Source organism: Acinonyx jubatus, chromosome F2, assembly GCF_027475565.1.
Source record: "Acinonyx jubatus isolate Ajub_Pintada_27869175 chromosome F2, VMU_Ajub_asm_v1.0, whole genome shotgun sequence".
Classification (NCBI taxonomy): Eukaryota; Metazoa; Chordata; class Mammalia; order Carnivora; family Felidae; genus Acinonyx; species Acinonyx jubatus.
The window spans coordinates 70,177,059-70,185,839 of NC_069394.1; the positions used below are offsets into that span (position 1 = coordinate 70,177,059).

The 8,781-nt window shown below is 45.5% G+C and overlaps 1 long non-coding RNA gene across 1 annotated transcript; it reads left to right on the forward strand.

Moving 5' to 3' along the window:
* Window positions 1-1,021: 1,021 nt before the first annotated feature.
* LOC113594708 (uncharacterized) lies at window positions 1,022-4,181 on the forward strand. Its single transcript, XR_003415125.2, has 3 exons — window positions 1,022-1,380; window positions 1,472-1,573; window positions 3,529-4,181. It is a non-coding gene; the product is annotated as an uncharacterized LOC113594708 (long non-coding RNA).
* Window positions 4,182-8,781: the final 4,600 nt, after the last annotated feature.

Below are 8,781 nucleotides of genomic sequence, written 5' to 3' on the forward strand. Positions count from 1 at the left end.
AGGCTGACATCAACTTCCAACTCATCCTATTTGTTTGTTTGTGTGGCACTTCTGCTACAGTAGGTCTTGGTGTGTGGTCATGTACAATACATGGAGATCTGGGCCACCAACTTATTTGTGTCCTATGACCTGCTCAAGCCGAGCCCAGGATGTACCACTTCCATTCTATAATGGTTTGCTGCTGGGCCTGTTTGACCTTATATCTTGGTTGGGCTGATAGAACCCAGGTCATGTTAGGTAGTTTGGCATGTGCTCAATTGATATCTACTCCATATTGAGATGTTCTTTCTCTACCAGTACCCAATAACAAATCAAGAGATATTTTTCAAATGATGTATGATACTCTGCTACAGGCAGTAGGGCTTGCTCCAGAACCCTAGAAGTCTGTGCTGGAATTTTCCTTTGGGGGCTTGGAAAAGCCTCCAATCAGCAGCCCTTTCTAACCAGATACCTGTATGACCATGAAGTCTGCTGGATCATATATTCCAAACAGCGGGACTGCTTTTACTATAAGGACTTTTCTTGTTCTGGGTCCAATGCAAAACTAGCAACCTTCCATGTCACTTAATTAGTTAGAGAAATATTCTCAAGTATATAATATACTGCTCTCAAAAGCCAAATGGTCGGGGTGCCTGGGTGGCTCAGTAGGTTGAGTGTCTGACTCTTGGTTTCAGCTCCGGTCATGCTCTCACAGTTCATGGGATCAAGCCCTGCATCGGGCTCTGTGCTGACAGTGCAAAGCCTGCTTGGGATTCTCTCTCTCTCTCTCTCTCCCTCTCCCTCTGCTCCACTTCCACTCTCTCTCTCCCTCTCTCAAAATAAATAAGTAAATAAATAAGCTTTAAAAAATTAAAAAACAAAAAAACCAAAAGGTTTAATAATGGTCTTGCTTCTTTCTTAGCAGCAGTGGGTTCAAGGCACCCACTTTTCCCTTACTTTGTCCTTATTAAGAACAAGTTACCTGTTTCTTACTTTGGGGAGCCTATCCTGGCACACCCCAACCCACTGGACACCTATCATCTTCAATAGGTGGGTGCGATGGGTCCCTGAACCTCTGTAGGGTTTAGTTCTTACCCTCTGGAGAATTTATCTTTCCAAGGTATTCAAAGTACTTGTCATAGTGGATCAATATTCTTCAGAATGTCCAGCCGATCCGGATCTTTCAGACTATATTATGACAGAGTGCAAGAGAATCAATATATCCTTCAGACTAGATCGTGATTGTATAATGTTGTCCCTCCCATTTGAAGGCTAACTGCTACCCTTCCTCTTTCCTTATAGAAAAGAATGCACCATGAGATGGACCAGAGCTATCAGTCCCATAAAGGCAGGAATCAACACTAACTCAGACCTGTAACCAACAGCCTGTGATCAAGCTGGGTATAACCTATTCCTGAAAGTAAATTGCTTTAGGTTCCTTTAAGGAAGTACTGAGAAATCACTACTTTATATATTTGCCTCTGTGTTGCAGAATCCATTCTTAAGAGACTTGATCTTCAATCACTAGGCGTCTCAGAACTGGCTCCAGTTTGGAACTTGGGCAACTGATCATGAGTTTCAACTGGGACCTCAGGTTTCTGTTCTCTTCTTCATCCTCATTCTCTTATGATGTCATTATTTATCAACTACTGGGTAACTTATGATGGGTGCTAGATGTTGGAGATGTAGGGGTGAAAAAGATACAGCCCACAGCCTTCTGGAACTTTTCCCTTCCAACTTCTTTTGATTACTTTCTCTTAACCACATAGGCTAAAAGAACCAACTATGTAGGTAGAGAATGTTGTGGATTCTTAACAGCTAACATATTTGAAAGTCAAAATGATAATAGTTATAAAGGTTAATATTGAGGAATTACTAAAGTACTTTCCCTATATTATTTGACTTAATCCTCAAAATCTTATAAGAGAGGTTTCCTTATTTTGTGGGTGGGGAAACTCATACTTACAGAAGTATCCAAGGCTCAACCTGTCTCCCTAAAGCTGTTTATGATCAAATGAACACAAGAGAGATCAAAGCAAAAAAAGATATTCCAACTAGTTGTAATTTGGATCAGAGGAAGGCAAATTCCCCAAAACTCTTAATTCACCCATCCAAACAAGTTTTTTTCCTCTTATGATTCAAGCCAACCTGGGAATGGCAAGAGGTTCAAAATTCAAGAGAGTGTCACCTAATTCAAACATTTTTCCCGGGGAAACACGTACCACGTACTAAGCCCTGAAGAAAAAGAAAAAATAAAAACCCCACCATACTGTACTGAGGGGGCTCAAAGACTGTTGAGATAAACTTTTACATACTGAACAAGTAATGAACCACAGAAGGCTCAAAGATCTTGTTGCACACTGTCTTAACCCCGTTGGGAATCATGACAACACTTCAGTAGGTTTTGACTGGCATTTTAAAAATTAAATAGAACATAATTAAAGAGAACAGTATTAAGGAGAAAATACTAGGTTGCATCTCTTAAAGGAAGAATACATGTTGTTTTTGTGGAGTTTTATTACTTTGTAATATTTTTTAACGTTTATTTATTATTGAGAGACAGAGAGAGTCAGAGCATGAACAGGGGAGGGGCAGAGGGAGAGAATCCCAAGCAGGCTCCACACTGTCAGCGCAGAGCCTGATACGGGGCTCGAACCCACCAACTGTGAGGTCATGACCTGAGCTGAAATCAAAGGTCAGTTGCTTGAGCGCCCCTACAACTACCATTTTTTTATTCCCACTGGCCACCATTCTGATTGACTATACAAAAGTCCAGAACTTCTTCCTTAGCAATCCATTCTGCAGCATAAAGTCTCCTGGCTTGAGAATTATTCCCGTAGGGGTCAAAAAGGTATAAAGTGAAAAAGAGGAAGTGTCCAGGCTTTCAAAGCATTTTTTATCCAGAAAGTGCTCTATATGAGTCGTCCTTCATATTGAGACAGCACTCCTCTTCCCAAACAGTTCCGAGACCCTCACCCTACTTACCATCGCCTCCTGTTTGGGAGGCACCAGCAAGGATCCTTGTTATGGATTCCTCAAGGCCCCAAGTCCTGAGATGAGGCTGGGTTAAGTACAGCCTGGAGAAGAAGGATACTCATGCTTCTCACCACCCCAAGAAGCTGCAATTCCAGTCACAAAGCATGTCCACAGCAGGTGGAATTATGCTCGGCTCATAAACTAAAACTCTGAACTGCTGGAATGTTAGGAACTCAGGTCACACTGAGCAACTGGAAACACGGTCAGAACTGATCTGAAGAAGGGGCATTGGAAAAACAGTTCCGGAGTCTGGCCCAGAACTTGTTTGTGCTGTGTCCTCACCCAGAAGTTTCTCTTCCCCGCCCCCCACTCCACACCAGCCTGGCCTCTCATTCTCAGGCCTCAGTGAAATGTCACCTTGTCAGAAAGCCCTTCTCTGACCACCCTGCCTGAGTCAGGTTGCCCAATCGATGCTTTCTCAGTGCATCCTCCTCTTCCCCTTCACAGCACTGATCGCAGTGAATAATTATATGCTGATCGGTATGTTCGGTTGTTTAATATCTCCCTCCCCAGGTGACTGGAAACTCTGTGACAGCCTGTGGGTTCACCCTGGACACCTGGCACTCAGAAGATAGTGGATGTTTATTGAAGGAGTCAATGAGTTCCGTTTATGAAATTGTAATTTTGTTCCCTGTTACTGGCCATTAGGCAATTGGTTTGCTTTTGAATTACTATTACCAAAGTATCAAATGTATATCTACATCTACATCTATATCTATATACTCCTGTTTATAGCAGCATTATTTGCAATAGCCAAAAGGTGGAAGTGACCCACCAGTGTCGACCCACCAGTGAACACCACTGACAGATGAATGATAAAATTACGGTTATACAAACAATGGAATATCATCAACCTGAAAGGGAAAGACCATGTGACATGTCCTTGGATAACCTTGAGCACATTTGGATGGGCCAAATAGGGCAAATATCGTCCTATTCCACCTGATACGAGGCACTGATATTCATAGAGACAGCGAGGGGGAGTGAAGAATGGGGATTTGGTGTTTCAGTTTCAGTTTGGGAAGATGAGAAAGTTCTGGAGACGGATGATGGTGATGGTTGCACCGTAACGTGAACGTGTTTAATGCCACTGAACATCACACTTAAAAATGGTTGAGATGGTTAAATTTTGCGTTATGTGTATTTTACCATAGTTCTAAAAACTAAAATTAAAAAATACATCAAAAAGTGTTAAGTGTTTATTACTCGTGGATGCTTTGGGTATTGTGGAAAAACAGAGTGTATTCTATGTAAACGTTAATGTATAAGTACTGAGAATGTTGGTCACATACTGAATGAAAGTTTTGTATTCTGGCTGATTTGGGTGGAGGTTTCCTCTCTTCCCTTGTCCGATCGGGGAGGCTCTCCATATAGCCACCGTGTGTGACGCACTACATACTGACCACAGACCACACACGACACATGGCAGTATTTAGAAATACACGCTGACTGGATGGCTGGCAGAATGGCAGGACGCACGCGGGTACGGACAGGTGGGTAAAGAGAAGGGAGTCCGTGATAAAAGACATTGTTCGAAAGCGTGCTAAGGAAGCTAACATTCATGTCCTAGATTCTGGTAGGATTATTTCCTGAAACCGCTTCGATCCCGTTTTCTAGTGAGAGGATTTAACAACGACTATTTTCAAATAATCAAGTTTGGGGGAAATCTTAAATAAGAAAGGTCGAATTTTCTCTTGTATTTATTTCTGAAAGAGGAATCACACATGATTATCATTGTCACATTTGACAGAAAAACTAACTGGGGCAGGGAGAACCCAGTACCGTGCTTAAGAGCGCGTGGCGAGGAAGTAAGGGAGCAGGGGCACAAGCGGGATTCCACGTTGTTAGCCAGTGAGTTCTACAGCTCTCTGGAAGGGAAGGGAAGTACAGGGGAGGGGAGGGGAGGGGAGGGAAGGGAAGGGAAGGGCTTTCTAATTCATCTTCTTAGAATTGAAAAGCCAAGTCATATTCAACTATTGGTCTATTTGAATGCTCATGTTTGAATACAGACAACAACTCGGAGACAGGCTTCTGCGTCTTCTTCCAGGCCAAGCCCGAGTCTTGCCAAACGAAGTGTCCTCTGGTTTCCCCAGCCGCTGCCCCTCTGCAGCTGAGAGCCCGGCCAGAGGTGCCACGACACACGCTGCCTCACTCACTCTTCCTGTAACAGGGGATCACTTCCCTTAACACTCCACGGTTTCCAGAAGGCTGCATTGTTCCCGAGTCCCATTTTGGAGTTCCAAAAGACCTCATTTCCTCTGGTTGTTCTTTGGCCTTCCCCGGTAGGTGGGAACCAAACTCTTCCGTTCTCCTCTGCTCTGTTCACCGTCTCCTAAAGAGCCTTAGAAATGGTACTTAAGGTCCTGAGACACCAATGTCCTCAATACAAGCTTTACCACTACGGGAACGCCAGCTGCATGTGGGTGTGTTGTATGCTGTGCGGGACGGGGCAGGGGTGGAGGTGGCCACGAGGAGGGAAGTCCCGAGAGGGAGGAGCGGTACAAAAAAAAAAAAAGTCCCTGGTGACTGTGTCTAGACAATGTCACCTTCCCCTTAAAAGAATTCATGGGGGGGCGGGCGCCTGGGTGGCTCAGTCAGTCAAGCATCCGACTTCAGTTCAGGTCATGACCTCACAGTTTGTGGCTTTGAGCCCTGCATCAGGTTTTTTGCCGTCAGCACAGAGCCCGCTTGGGATCCTCTGTCTCCCTCTCTCTCTCCGCCCCTCCCTTGCTTGTGCACACACGTGAGTGTGCTCTCTCTCTCTCTCAAACATAAATAAACATTAAAAAAAAAAAAAGCATTCATCAGGTGCACCCGCGAGTGCCATTGAACTGAAATCTGTTCCAAGAAATAAGTTGCCTTATTGGTATCATGAAACCAGTTTATACGTAAGGGTAACATTAAAAAAAAAAACAAAAAACAGGGGAGCCTGGGTGGCTCAGTCAGTTAAGCTTCCAACTTCAGCTCAGGTCACGATCTCGCGGTCCGTGAGTTCGAGCCCCGCGTCGGGCTCTGGGCTGATGGCTCGGAGCCTGGAGCCTGCTTCAGATTCTGTGTCTCCCTCTCTCTCTGCCCCTCTCCCATTCATGCTCTGTCTCTCTGTCTCAAAAATAAATAAAAAATAAGTAAATAAATAATAAATAATTTTTAAAAAACACAATAATTTTAAAAGAAGAAAAAGAATCTGAGGGGGGCACTTTACTCTCTTTGAGATGTAATTTGTCACCATGGCTGGGGCGTCTGCTTCGTCTTGATGCTTTCACCAAGTCCAAGGAAGGTTTCCCGTGCCTAAGAGAGATGGTACCGTGTCACTCCAGGCACATACCTGTGGCCCTGTGCTCATAGAGTACCCTAACCAGACCTTCCTTTTTCCCTTTTCTGAACTCTGGCCGTCCCCTGACAACACGGACCGGCTCTTGGTGACAGGGAGACAGGTCGGGCATCGGGGGACCTGCCACAAGGAGGCCGGAGCCACTGTACCAATTTGTCTTCAGCATCAGCTTCAAAGCACAGGCAAGCTCTCTGCGAGGCAGAGGTATCTTCGAATTACTCTTACAACTTTTAAAAAGAGTAAAACAAAAAAACCTAGAACTTCAGACTGGCAACAGCAAACAATAGAAGGAAATGATGAAGACACTGTGACTTTTGAGCTCTAGGGAACGGGACAGCTTTAGCCACAGAGGAATTTCAGACTCTCCCCCTCCTCCACGCCACAATCTTATCAAGGTCAAGGTAGGAAACCGAAAGCTGCGGTTTTCCCTTCAAAAGAAAACACCGAAGACCAAGAAGTCCAGGGGCTGTTTTTTTGCTGGATGCAATTTGCATCTCTACTTTCAACCTTCAAAATAAACAAATGTCAAGATATTATTCGCAAAGTCAGACAACGATAAACGAACTTAAGATACATGTTCAAATGATATGCTCAATGCTTTCCTTCAACTTCTAGACTCCCTTTCCGATGAAGTATCTCTGAACCTAAAGCACTAGGGTCCAATGATTTGTCTGCAAAAGTGGACTATATCTACCGGCCAAAACATCTGGAAGCTCAGGGAAAGTTGTGTATGTATCATATCTTTATCCAATGTATCTTGAATTTGGGGACCTCCTGGATTTTTCTCTCTTTTTCTCAAGTCCTCTGCTTCTTTTATCCAACCACCAGATGGGTTTTCCCTCAGGAACCATGGACTACAGCACGGTATACAACTGGAACAACTGAAAATAAAGTCGCACTCAAAGTTATACCTGACGCTGGCCGCCGCGTGATGTGCAAGCTCCCTAAACGTCCTAAGAGAGAGCAACTGTTAGACAACTGACAAAACTTCTTAACCAATGATTCTTGGTGTCGCAAATGTTGAAAGGTCATTCCCGGTTTCTCAGGCTCCAAGTAAAGGATTGCTGGTTTTTGAGGCCTGGAGCTGTGGACCGGGGCTCCAAACTCTCCCCTTGAACTTGGGAATGATAGAGAAGACCTTGCAGAGCTGACCCAGTCCGAGGAGCAGTGAAGGGACTACTTCTCCATCTCAGGGACCCCACGTCTCTCAGACAGAGGTTATTTGCAGGGGGGTGTTGTTCACTCCTGAGCTTCAACTCAGGTCATTTGTTCCATGACCTGGTTCATGTGTCAAGGTCGGCCCAGCCCTGATGTATAGCAGAAAATACAGCTCTCTTTCAGCAGCCTGAGGGAGCTCCTCGCTTGAGCATTAAGCAGGGGCACAGAATCCACTGGAGGCAGAAATGACACCAAGGCTGAGTGGTCTCACCTGAGCTGCTCTCTCTCTCTCGCTTTTTATCTTCACCTCCACCTGAGGTTTTCAACCAGAAGCTCTTAGAATGTTCCAGATGTTGGCTGGACTGAGGACAGCTCCCCCAGGAGTTCCACAAGTGCCTGGAGGCAGGGGGAGTGAGGAAGGATGGACCCACACTCACCCCTCTCGGGTTTCCTTCCTCACCCAGTAAAGAGATCTGTAAGACAGGCTCCCTGTTCTGGGAAGCCCTCTCTGCTCTTGGTTCTCTCCCAGGCTCCTCCCCCAGCCATCCACTCGTCCTCCCCTCTCTGAATTGTGCCTCAGGAAGCTCTCACTTGGTCAAACCCAAGTTCCCATATAAAGGAGAGAAGACAGGAGCTCATTCTGTTGCTCAGAGACACACAGCAACGGCACGACCCACGCGTGGTTCTGGATGATTCTTCTGATACACGCCCCACTGGGGGCGTGGATACTTCCCCACTCTCCACACAGGGCTCGGCCCTGTGACTTGCTCTGGGCCATGGAGTGTTAGCCCACACAGTGCAAGCAAAGATTCTGTGACTGCCTTGCTCTCTTGTGCTCCCGCCATTGTCATGAGAAGGACAAGCCAGGGCTGGCCCAGAAGGAGGCTCAAGGACACCAGAGCCAGAACCATTTCCAGCGGGAGCTCAGGCCCTCACACTCGTAAGAACTAATAAAGCACTGTTGTTTTAAGTTCTTGAGTTTGGGGGAACTTTGTGGGCTAGCAGTTTGAGACAATAACTAACGGATACATCCTTTTGGGTTTTCCCGTCTGGGCCTGCAAACTTCTTGCACCGCAATTTTCCTTAAGAATAGAAGAGGCTTTAGAGACATTTAAACGAGAAATAAATAGCTTTTCACTCATTCTCAGCCCTTCCTCTGTGGTCTCGCCTTCCCATGTCACATGACGGACTCGTAAACGGCAGAGGGGCTTACGCACAAAAAGGAGCAACCCTCTGGCTGCCTTCACTCTTGTCCCGCTTTTCTTTAGAGGCGGGAG